The sequence below is a fragment of the Callithrix jacchus genome, chromosome 7 (assembly GCF_049354715.1).
Source record: "Callithrix jacchus isolate 240 chromosome 7, calJac240_pri, whole genome shotgun sequence".
Classification (NCBI taxonomy): Eukaryota; Metazoa; Chordata; class Mammalia; order Primates; family Cebidae; genus Callithrix; species Callithrix jacchus.
Window position 1 is genome coordinate 58,791,054 of NC_133508.1, and position 12,457 is coordinate 58,803,510.

The following is a 12,457-nucleotide window of genomic DNA, read 5'->3' on the forward strand; positions in this document are numbered from 1 at the left end:
ACGGAGGCCTAGAGAAACCCGGCCCCCCTCCAACGCCCCTCCTTTTAACTTCCGGGCGGGACGCGACTTCCGGTTCCCGCGGGGCGCTCCAAAGCTCCGGGAGAGAGCGGTGGTCTCCCCTTCTTGGAGTCAGTTGTGGGGGTTAGTCTTTTTTTTTTTTTTTGAGACGGAGTTTCGCTCCTGTTACCCAGGCTGGAGTGCAATGGCGCGACCTCGGCTCACCGCAACTTCCGCCTCCTGGATTCACGCAATTCTCCTGCCTCAGACTCCTGAGTAGCTGGGATTACAGGCACGCGTCACCAGGCCCAGCTAATTTTTTGTATTTTTAGTAGAGACGGGGTTTCACCATGTTGACCAGGATGATCTCGATCTCTTGACCTTGTGATCCCCCTGTCTCGGCCTCCCAAAGTGCTGGGATTATTGGCGTGAGCCACCGCGCCCGGCTGGGGTTAGAGTCTTAACCTGATCCTCGTCCCCCGCTCCCCAGTCCTCCGAGGTGGCACCTGCGCAGGGGAACTTCCCCCCTTGTCCTCTTCCTTTTTTCTTTCTAGCGCAGTCTCGCGGCCGCGGTGGCTGCCTGCTCCAGGAGCGGGAGTCCCTGCTCATGGGGTAGGGAAATGATTGAAATGTGGGACCTGCGGGCTTCTCGGGCTGGCTTGCACCTCAGTTCAGCCCTGGAATTGGACCTGGTCCTGGAGCCCTAGAAGGCTATTTCCGGAACTGGGCTAGGCCTTCAGAGCCGCGGCCGCATGGTGGGAGGAGTCCGGCTCAGCTCCCCGCACCCGACCCCGAGACTTTTTTTTAAAATCGGTTGAGTCATCCGTTAAGGCACTACCTTCCAGCCTTGTGGCCTTGGGCAAATCCCCTCCCTCCGAACCTCACTTTGCTTATCTGTGAATGGAAATAACAGTGTCTACCCCATGGGCTATCGGGGGATCAGCTGTGAGGGAATGTAGCATGGGGTGTCTGGCCGTGGGGTGTCTGGCCGGCCGAATTCCACAAATGCTAGCAGCTGTTGTCAGTGAAGGCTCCCGGGGCAGTAATTTATCAAGAGTTTAACCTGAACTAAGAGAATCATACAGAGGAGGATCTGTATAACTTTCAGCACAATGTCAGATAGGAAATAAGGGCGCAGTACCCTGAGTTATTTTTTCTTTTTTGTTTGAGATGGAGTCTCGCTCTGTTGCCCAAGCCGGAGAACAGTTGCACGATCTCAGCTCAGTAAAACCTCTGCCACCTAGGTTCAAGCGATTCTCCTGCCGCAGCCTCTCGAGTAGCAGGGATTACAGTTGCATGCCACCACGCCTGGCTAATTTTTTGTATTTTTAGTAGAGACGGTTTCACCATGTTGGCCATGCTGGTCATGAACTCCTGACCTCAAGTGATCCACTCGACTGAGCTTTCCAAAGTGCTGGAATTACAGGTGTGAGCCACCGAGTCTAGCCTGGAGTTATTTTTTCTCATTGGGTTTTTGAGAAAAGAAAACTGGAGTTATTAACTCCAGATGAGGATAAGTCTGTGTTTGGCAAGTGGTCTTCTGAGGCTGATAGGATTTATAAGCCAGGTAAATTGTGCTGGTCCATCTTTCAGAGCCAGCCTTAAGAATTGGCCCACCGTGGCTGGGCACAGTGGCATAAGCCACTGCTCCGCCCAATCCCAGCACTCTGGGAGGCCGAGGCAGGCAGGTAACGAGGATAGGAGTTTGAGACCAGCCTGACCAACATGGTGAAACCCCTTCTCTACTAAAAATACAAAAATTAGTCAGGCGTGATGGTGTGTGCCTGTAATCCTAGCTAATCAGGAGGCTTAGGCAGGAGAATCACTTGAACCTGGGAAGCGGAGGTTGCATTGAGTCGATACCATACCACTACACTCCAGCCTGCGCGACAGAGCAAGACACCATCTCAAAAAAAAAAAAAGAATTGGCTCACCAACAGACTGTTCCTAGAAGCCCGGTGGTAAAGACCTTGGGTGCTGGGAGCTGGAAGAAGTAACAAAAGGGTGTTTTCCTAAGTGGGTTAGGGGTTTTCACTCGGAAAGGTTTTTGGGCCGGAGGGGAAAGCCTGCAAAGTTTTCTTCCTCTTGAGTTGTTATAAAAGTAATACATGTGTGTAGTTAGAAAACAATAGAGAAAGATGTAAAATGAAAAGTGTTTCCCCCTTCTACTGTTTCTGCTCTTCAGAAGTAAATGCAATTAATTTCTTTGATAACCTTCCGTATATTCTTTGGCTATATCAGTTAACATTTGCTTATGTGTATGTATTTTTAATTTCCTCAGAATGGGGGTCATACTACACATTGATCTGGACCTTAGTCATGTTGTGATATGGACAGCTTTACTTCTCAGTACTCATAGGCCTCCTTCATTTTTTACATGCTGGCACCACTGGGTGGTTGACTGTACTTTAGTCATTTCCCTGTTGATGGTCACTTAGGTTGTTTTCAAGATTTTGCTTTTCCACAGTGTTCTACCCGACCTTTCTCGGACTAAATATTTTAGTCCCAGGCACCCTCTAAATGATTCTGCTTTTCCCTACTCACCACCCTAAGTTTAGTAACAGCTTACTTTGGGGGATGAGCACACCCTATTAACTGAGCAAAAACCAAGATAATACGAGAAGAATTCAGGTACTCCAAGAATATCCAAGCTACTGGGTTTAGAATTAATTCAAGGCTCTTAAGAAATAGATCAGGGAGCTGACCGGGCACAGTGGCTCATGCCTGTAATCCCAGCACTTTGGGAGCCCAAGGTGGGTGGATCCACAAGGTCAGGAGTTCAAGACCAGCCTGGCCAAGATGGTGAAATCCCATCTCTGAAAATACAAAAAATTATCTAGGTGTGGTGGCAGGCACCTGTAATCCCAGCTATTTGGGAGGCTGAGGCAGAGAATTGCTTGAACCCGGGAGGCAAAGGTTGCAGTGAGCTGAGATCATGCCACTGCACTCTAGCCTGGGTGACGCAGCAAGCCTCCATCTGAAAAAAAAAAGAAAAGAAATGTGTCGGGGAACCTTTAGAGGAGGGATGACTAGGTGCTAGGTGCATGGCAGCTGGTCAGTGTTAGTGATTGTTGGCTTTTGTCAATTGTTGCTCAGGAAACAGATTTGAGAGATTCTCTGAGATGGGAAGGATTTTAAATGTCAGCTCTCCTGCTGTGTCTTATATATAAGGAAAGGATTAGCTCTTTGAGGGAAGAGGGTGTTAAAGAAAAAGATGATCCTTGAAAAGTGACTACATCATTTTAAGTTAATTAACATAGGATGTGTTTTCCTGTAAATAACCCCTCTTTTGAACTGGGGCCCTAGCCCAAATGAAGTAAAGACTTTTTTTTAATGGCATTTTAGAGGTATTTAATTTGGCTACCCCATCCCCATTACAGATGATTTGATAATTCTAGAGCTCTCAAATATATGAAGGGTTGGAAGTGTACTCTGTTAGGTTTTTTTTTTTTGGAGATGGAATTTCACTCTTGTTGCCCAGGCTGGAGTGCAGTGGCACTATCTCAGCTCACCGCAATCTCTGCCTCCTGGGTTCAAGTGATTCTCCTGCCTCAGCCTTCTGGGTAGCTGGGATTACAGTAAACTGTTACCATGGCTGGCTAATTTTTGTATTTTTAGTCGAGATGGGGTTTCGCCATGTTGGCCAGGCTGGGCTCGAACTCCTGACCTCAGGTGATCCACCCGCCTCAGCCTCTCAAAGTGCTGGGATTACAGGCATGAGCCACCATGCTTTGCCTCTACTGGGATTTTGACAAGTCCCGTATATCAATCAGAGGAGCTTCATTCTTGATCTTAACCTGGGATCTTTTTTTTCTTTTTTTGAGACAGGGACTCTGTCACCCATGCTGGAGTGTAGTGGCATGATCACGGCTCACTGCAGCCTCTATCTCCTGGGGTCAGGTGGTTCTCCCACCTCAGCCTCCCAAGTAGCTGGGACTACAGGCATGCATCACCACACTCCAGTACTTTTTGCATTTTTTGTAGAGACGGGGTTTCGCCATGTTACCCAGGCTGGTCTCAAACTCCCGGGCTCAAGTAATCCACCTCTTTTTTTTTTTTTTAAAGAGATCTCTTTATATTGCTCAGGCTGGTGTGCAGTGGCTATTCACAGGTGCAGTCATAGCACACTGCTGCCTTGAAGTACTTTTAATGTTTGCTATTCCTTAATCGTGGTGAAAGAGATGGAGGGCGGTATAAAGTCAGTAGAGTAGATGTAAATGAACTGAACTTTTCTCCTCTTGTAGCATCTCTTCATAAATTGTTTTGTAGATATAGCAAATGTTGTATAAAAATGGTTGGTGGGGCTGGGCAGTGGCTCATGCCTATAATCCCAGCACTTTGGGGAGGCTGAGGTGGGTGGATCACCTGAGGTCGGGAGTTCAAGACCTGCCTCACCAACATGGAGGAACCCTGTCTCTACTAAAAATACAAAGTTAGCTGGGTGTGGTGGCGCATGCCTGTAATCCCAGCTACTTGGGAGCCTGAGGCAGCAGAATCGCTTGAACCTGGGAGGTAGAGGTTGCCGTGAGCCGAGATCGTGCCATTGCACTCCAGCCTGGGCAACAAGAGCGAAACTCTGTCTCCAAAAAAAAAAAAAAATGGTTGGTGGAAGCAAACACCTATGATTTTAAAGCCCTCTGTGAAGCAAATCATGTGCATATACAATTATTGTTTCAACATACTGTAAAATACTTCATAGTGAGGGACAAAATGGATGCCAGATTCTCTAGCAAGGCCAGTATTCAATCTGCTTTGAGAACCTACATTTCTTATTTTGGTAACCCACTGGATGTTTTCTCAATTGTGTCAGTGGATCCAGCAAGAAAACAAAAATAGAATTTTTAGTAACTTTATTAAGAAACACTGTTAAGACTGGAAGGCTTATAGAATCTGGGTCTGGACCAGATCCATGAGATCAGAGTGGTTTAAGAGCTTTTGTGGTCTGTTTTTGCTGATTCTTTCTTTTATCTTTGTGCCTTGAAGTCAGAAACGTTTTTTCTTAGAGTTCCAGAATGGAGACTGAGTGTAGCCAGAGACACGAAGAAATACAGAAGTCCAGAATGATCAAATGAGGTCACTGCCTGATGAGATGATGGCTGAGGAGCCAGAAGTTGTTCCACTATCTGATTCCCAGGTCCAGGTTCCATGAAAGCATTCTGGGCTTCCACCAGAGAGCCTCAGTGAAGACTCTGTTGAAGACCTTGAGACCATGCCAGGAAGAAATCTTACCAATTCTGCAGCCTCTGGGCAGTGGTTCAGGAAGTTCCGCTATGAGGGTGCAGCTGGCCCCAGGGATGTCCTCAGACATCTCCAGGACCTTGCTGGACAGTGGCTGAGATCTGATATTCACACAAAGGAGCAGATTGTGGAAATGCTGGCGCAGGAGCAATTCCAGTCTGTCCTGCCCAAGGAGCTCCAGAGCTCAAGCCCAGAGATGTCAGGCTGGAATCAGAATCACTGACTAAGTCTCGCTGCTTGCTTCTTGCTCACACTACATGTGAGAAGTCAACCAGGGGTTCTCTTGGATGAAGATCCAGCTGCACTCATGGGAAATCTGAACCTCTGTTTTCTTCAGGCTTATTTTTGACTGGTTGTAATAAGAATCCATCAAAACCCACGTCTGGTCCTCTTTTTGGCTGAGGCAGTTTTAGTTCCTGGGACAGAAAGAGTTTCTCTGTTCTCTTGTTAGGACAATCATCTGGCTGCCTTGGGCTCTTCCAAGAGCCTGTTTTTCATCTGCTGGATGCCTCTTTTTTTTTTTTTTTGGCACTTTGTGACATGCTTTAGTATATTGTTTTTGGCTGGGCACGGTGGGTCATGCCTGTAATCCCAGCACTTTTTGAGAGGCCGAGGCTGGCGGATTGCCTGAGGTTGGGAGTTTGAGACCAGCCTGACCAACATGGAGAAACCCCATCTTTACTAAAAAATACAACAATTAGCCAGGCGTGATGGCACATGCTTGTAATCCCAGCTACTTGGGAGGCTGAGGCAAGAGAATCACTTGAACCTGGGAGGCAGAGGTTGCGGTGAGCTGAGGTTGCACCACTGCACTCCAGCCTGGGTGACAAGAGTGAAACTCTGTCTCAAAAAAAATTTTTTTTAATTATATATACATATATATATATAAGACTTTTATATATATATATGAAAGACTATATCTTTTATATACATATATGTAAAGACTACATATAGTCTTTTATGATCCAAAGAGGTAATCAGCTTTAACTTTCAGAATTCATGAATCTTGATTAGGTGGCATGAATGAAAGCTTATGTGACCCCACCAGTAACTCATTTGGGGTGCTCTTGAAATGTGAAAGTTTGGGCCTCAATAAATACATCCTGTGGTGGTTAATCAGGTTAGCTCTTAGTAATCAGCAGTCGGAGACAGGTGAGATAATTATCAGGTGAGATGTGAGCTAGAGATAAGAACTATGGCTATGTTGTTTATTACGCTGGGAAATAGGAACAGTCCTGGCTTTTGTTTTCAAAGTCAGGAGTTAGACTGCACAAAACTGAGAAAGGGGCCAAACAGGGTCATAAGAGGTAAGTAACCCATACACAGAATTGTTTGACTATTTCACCATGTCCATCACATTTGTTCTATAGCTTGCCTTTCTGATAAAGCTCCCTGACACTATTGTGTCTTGCTTTTCCAGCAATAGAGGTCATCCTTGTTTCTGTGTGTGGAGACCTGTTATGTGGCTGACAGCTGAGATAGAGCAGTAGCTGTGTCTGTGACAGGCAGGATAAACAGCAGCTGCCTCCCCAGCACGACCCCGTTTGGAGGAACCTGTCTGCCTTTGTGGGTTGGCTCCAGGACTTGTAGCTCTGTTCCTCCTGTGACAAACTTGGTGCCACTTCAGAAACAGGTTTTGGTATAGGGACTGGTCAGCTGCCTGCTGGAACTCTTGTTGATTCTGCTGGGGTTTGTTGAGTACTTCCTGTGCTTCTGTGACTGTTCTAGAATAGAAATATAAAACCTACTTTTAAGGAAGTGTGTCACTTTTGAAGACAGGAAAAAGCATTAAAAAATATTGTTAGAAAGGTCGGAGTAAAACTAGCCTTGCTTTTGGTATCTGGTTTTGAAATAGCACCAAGAAGAAACATTTCCTATTTTTAAAAATATTACAAGCAGAGGAGAGAGGACAGTCAAAGTGAAGAAGTGACGTTTTAATGGAATTTTAGAAGAGAATTAGGAGATCTTTGGACAGAAGGTAAAAGCATGGGAATGTAAAGGTCTATAGTGTTTGGGGAATAGTGACCATAAGATGAATAAATTATGCCTTTTATTAACTGTAAGTTAAGCTTTTTTTCTTTCTTTTTGAGATGGAGTCTCGCACTAACCCAGGTTGGAGTGCAATGGCACAACCTTGGCTCACTGCAACCTCCACCTCCTGGGTTCACACAATTCTCCTGGCTCATCCTCCCGAGTTGCTGGGATTACAGGTGCATGCCACAAAACCTGGCTAATTTTTTGCATTTTTAGTAGAGATGGGGTTTCACTATGTTGGCCAGACTGGTTTTGAACTCCTGACCTCGTGATCCACCCACCTTGGCCTCCCAAAGTGCATGAGTTACCATGTCTGGCCACTGTAAGGTAAGCGTTTCTATCTTTAATTTGAATAGTAAAATTTAACATTGGCAAAGGAATTGGTAACCCTGATAGAGTTGTAGTTTTTTGAAACATTCTGAAGATATTTTCTTTAGTCTGCAGGGATCCAGATCTCCTGGCGTTCAGGAATTTCCTGGCCTCCATCAGTTTCTCAGCTGCTTCAGTGTTTTAGGATTCGGTATGCAAGTAAAGGACCTGAGTTTATAGGTAGACTCAGAGATTTTCACCTCAGGGATTTTATGGCACAACAGCTGAGGTTTCTTTCCTTCTTTCTTTCTTTCTTTCTTTCTTTTTCTTTCTTTCTTTCTTTCTTTCTTTCTTTTTCTTTCTTTCTTTCTTTCTTTCTTTCTCTCTCTCTCTCTCTCTCTCTCTCTCTTTTTCTTTCTTTCTTTTTTTTTTTGAGATGGAGTTTTGCTCTTGTCACCCAGGCTGGAGTTCAATGGCACGATCTTAGCTCACTGCAACCTCTGCCTCTCAGGATCAAGTGATTCTCCTGCCTCAGCTTCCCAAGTAGCTGAGATTACAGGCATGCCACCACACCTGGCAAATTTTTGTATTTTTAGTAAAGACAAGGTTTCATATTGGCCAGGCTGGTCTCGAACTCCTGACCTCAGGTGATCCACCTGCCTTGGCTTCCCTAAGTGCTGGGAGTATAGGCATGAGACATCGAGCTGGGCCTTTTTTTCTTTTTTTTGAGACAGAATCTTACTCTGTCACTCAAGCTGGAGTTCAAGGGTAGGATTACGACCCACTGCAACCTCGACCTCCTGGGCTCAGGCAATCTTCCTACCTCAACCTCACAAGTAGCTAGGACTACAGGCATATGCCACCACACCCAACTAATTTTTAATTTTTTTTGTAGAGACAGGGCCTTGTTATGTTGCCCAGACTTGTCTTGAACTCCTGTGCTCAAATGGTCTTCCTTCCTCGGCCTCCCAAAGTGCTAGGATTATAGGCATGAGCTACCACACCTAGTCAGCTGAGGTTTCTTGAATTGAGTGACTCTAGCACAGGGTTCCTCCGCCTTGGCACTATTGACATTTTGGGCCAGATAACTCTTTGTTTGGGGCTGTGCCCTGTGCATTGAAGGATGTTCCGCAGCATCCCTACCCTCTACCTGCTAGATGCCAGTAGCACCTGTCTGGATGTGACAACCAAATATGTTTCTGGACATTGCCAAATGTCCTGGGGGTCGGGGTGAGAGGGTGTGCGCAAAATTGCCCCTGATCAAGAACCACTGATTATGTAGGAGAGTTCATCATGGCCATTTTCGAGGGTCATGGAGCTCAGCCCTCTGATCCCTGGCCTTAGGCTTAACGTTGAACTGAGAATGCTGTAGGAAGAGTGGTATATATATTAAATTGGTCTTTAAAATTCCCATTATGTGGCCGAGCACGGTGGCTCACACTTGTCATCCCAGCACTTTGGGAGGCCAAGGTGGACGGATCACTTGAGGTCAGGAGTTCGAGACCAGCCTGGCCAACATGGTGAAACCCTGTTTCTACTAAAAATATAAAAATTAGCCAGGCGTTGTGGTGCATGCCTGTAGTCCCAGCTACTTGGGAGGCAGAGGCACGAGAATCACATGAACCTGGGAGGTAGAGGTTATAGTGAGCCAAGATCACGCCACTGCACTCCTATTTAGGTGACAGAGCAAGACTCCATCTAAAAAAAAAAAAAAAAAAAAATCCTATTATGTGCTTGAGTAATGCCACCTACTCTGGCAAATCTTAAGAAGCTCTTGTCTGGTCATGGTGGTTCACACCTGTAATCCCAGCACTTTGGGCAGCTGAGGTAGGCAGATCACCTGAGGTTCCTAGTTCAAGACCAGCCTGACCAATGTGGAGAAACCCCATTTCTACTAAAAACACAAAATTAGCCGGGTGTGGTGGCACATGCCTGTAATCCCAGCTTCTCGGGAGGCTGAGGCAGGAGAATTTCTTAAACTCGGGAGGTGGAGGTTGCAGTGATCTGAGATAGCTCCATTGCACTCCAGCCTGAGCAACAGGAGTGAATCCTCCCAATCATCAACCTTTAGAACATTTAGTTGGGATGGTTTACTGTGTGCCAAAGTCTGCACTGATGCATCTATGATTCATTGAGTCCTAACAATCATGTTTGGTAAAGAGTAAATCTTCTTACTTTATAGACGAGAATTCTGAGGTCCAGCAGTTAAGCAATATGGCCAGTAAGTGTGGAGCTAGGATCTGAGCCTTAGACGTTTGTCCAAGACTTGGGCCTTTAACCCTCAAGTATAGAAATGTTAATTTAACGTTTCTTGAGAATCTCCTGTATGCACAGTGTTTTTTCTTTTGCTTTTTAAAAAATCTCTATATTACAATTTAAAATAACGTTTCTTAGGTTGACTTGGTAAAAAGTATGAAAAAAAAAATGGTTCATAATCTCATTGCCCAGGTAATTCCTATTGACTTTTTTTTTTTAAGAGCTTGGGTCTCATTCTTAGCTGGGACTACAGCTGTGAGCCACCAGGCCTGGCCAGCAAATATTTCTTTTACCCTTAAAAAAATGTCAGTAGAGGCCATGCCTGTAATCCTAGTGATTTGGGAGGCCAGGATGGGAGGATCGCTTGAGGCCAGGAGTTCAAGACCAGCCTGGGCAACATAGCAAGACCTGTCTCTACAAAAAATTTAAAAATTAGCCGGGTGTGGTCGTGCATGCCTGTAGTCCCAGCTTCTCAGGAGGCTGAGGCAGAAGGATCCTTTGAGCCCAGTAGGTCAAGGCTACAGTGAGTTGTGATTGTGCCATTGCACTCCAACTCAGGTGACAGAATGAGACCCTGTCTCAAAAAAAGTACATATATATAGTTTTACATATTTATATATATATTTAAATATTTATAAAATTATGTTTATATGTTTTTATATAAATTTATATATATTTACATGTACTATGTATGCAAATATATATTTACATATGGACAGAAAAGTCCAGGAGAATAGAAGGATATAAAAAGAAAACTTAAAGGCCCTCTTCTTGTTATTAACAATTTCTTACGTATCCTTCCATAAAATACAAATTATGTGTGTGTGTGTGGAGATACACATATATATTCCTTTAGAACTCACATAAAAAATAATTTAGTACATGTTTTTTCATTACTCGGTAAGTTTTAGAGGCCTTTTGCTATTAACATGCAGAGATATACTTTATTTTAAAAATCGGCTGAGGCTGGGCGGGGTGGCTCACGCCTATAATCCCAGCACTTTGGGAGGCCGAGACGGGTGGATCACGAGGTCAAGAGATGGAGACCATCCTGTTCAACAAGGTAAAACCCCGTCTCTACTAAAAATACAAAAATTAGCTGGGCATGGTGGTGCGTGCCTGTAGTCCCAGCTACTCGGGAGGCTGAGGCAGGAGAATTGCTTGAACCCAGAAGGCGGAGGTAGCGGTGAGCCGAGATCGTGCCATTGCACTCCAGTCTGGGTAACAAGAGCGAAACTCTGTCTCCAAAAAAAAAAAAAAAATTGGCTGAGTGTGGTGGCTCACGCCTGTAATCCCAGAATTTTGGGAGGCCAAGGCAGGCAGATCATTTGAGGCCAGGAATTTGAGACCAGCCTGGCCATAACGGTGAAATCCCATCTCCTGAAAATACAAAGATTAGCCGGGTATGGTTTCGGATGCCTGTAATCCCAGCTACTCGGGTTGCTGAGGCCCGAGAATCCCTTGAACCTGGGAAGTAGAAGTTGTAGTTAGCCGAGTTCATTCATTCATTTGGGGTATCTTTTATCTTAAAATTATTATATATTAAATAACTTATTTATTGTGCCAGTGTTACCAAAATGCACCACTAATATTTGTAGAAATTTCAGTTTCTACAAAACACCCCTCATGTTTAAGTATGTTTGTGAATAAAAGCTAACTCTGTCATCTAGCTTATTGGATTTGACTTGAAAAGAAAAAAAAGTGTTGTTTTTACGAAGTATTAGGTTTTCTTGTTTTGTTTCGTTTTTTGTTTTTTTTTTTTGAGATGGAGCCTCTCTGTCACCCAGGCTGGAGTGCAATGGCACAATCTTGGCTAACTACAACCTCTGCCTCCCAGGTTCAAATGATTCTCCTGCCTCAGCCTCCCCCAAGTAGCTGGGATGACAGACCTGTGTCACCATGCCCGGCTAAATTTTGTATTTTTAGTAGAGATGGGGTTTCACCACGTTGGCCAGAGCAGAAAAAGGAGGAGCTGGCTAGGCTCCAGAAAGAACTGGTGCATAAGGCAAATCTGATACACAAGTACCAGGGTCTAGAGATAAAGACAAGTGACCACCTCTGACTGTGCCTGTATCGCCCAAATTCTCTGCTCAATTCTACTGCTAAACTCTGCTGTGAGCTGCAGACACCGCCTGGCAATGGGACCTGCTCTTAACGTCAAACCCGGGACCATCTTGCTTTGTCACTGGGTGTGGAGAGAACCCATTTCTCCAGACTTTTACCTACCCATGCCTGAGACAGCATACTTGACAACTGTGGACTCCAGTTTTGTTGAAAATTGTTTTCTTACAGTATTAAGGCTAATGATCAGACATAACCCATATATGTCTTGATTAGATGCCATGTAGTTACTTCCTTTAAACCATCAGCCCTTTATATGGGTCTTCACTCTGACTAGAATTTAGTCTCCATGTGAGCACAGTGTAATCTCTATTGCTATTGTCCTTTAAACCATCAGTCGGCCCTTTATGTGGGTCTTCAGTCTGACTAGAATTTAGTCTCTGTGTCAGCACCATATAATTTCTATCGCTGTTGCCCCTTGCCACTCTCCGCTTTCTTCCCCGCTCTTTTTTTTTAAAAATTTTAACCAGAAAATAAAGATGATTAAATCCTAGATAGGGAT

At 44.9% G+C, this 12,457-nt stretch overlaps 1 pseudogene across 1 annotated transcript; it reads left to right on the forward strand.

Annotated features, from left to right (window-relative positions):
• The first annotated feature begins 71 nt into the window (after nt 1–71).
• On the forward strand, nt 72–10,417 carry LOC144576946 (uncharacterized; annotated as a pseudogene). Its single transcript, XR_013519857.1, has 2 exons — nt 72–5,787; nt 6,184–10,417. The product of XR_013519857.1 is annotated as an uncharacterized LOC144576946 (transcript).
• Nucleotides 10,418–12,457: the final 2,040 nt, after the last annotated feature.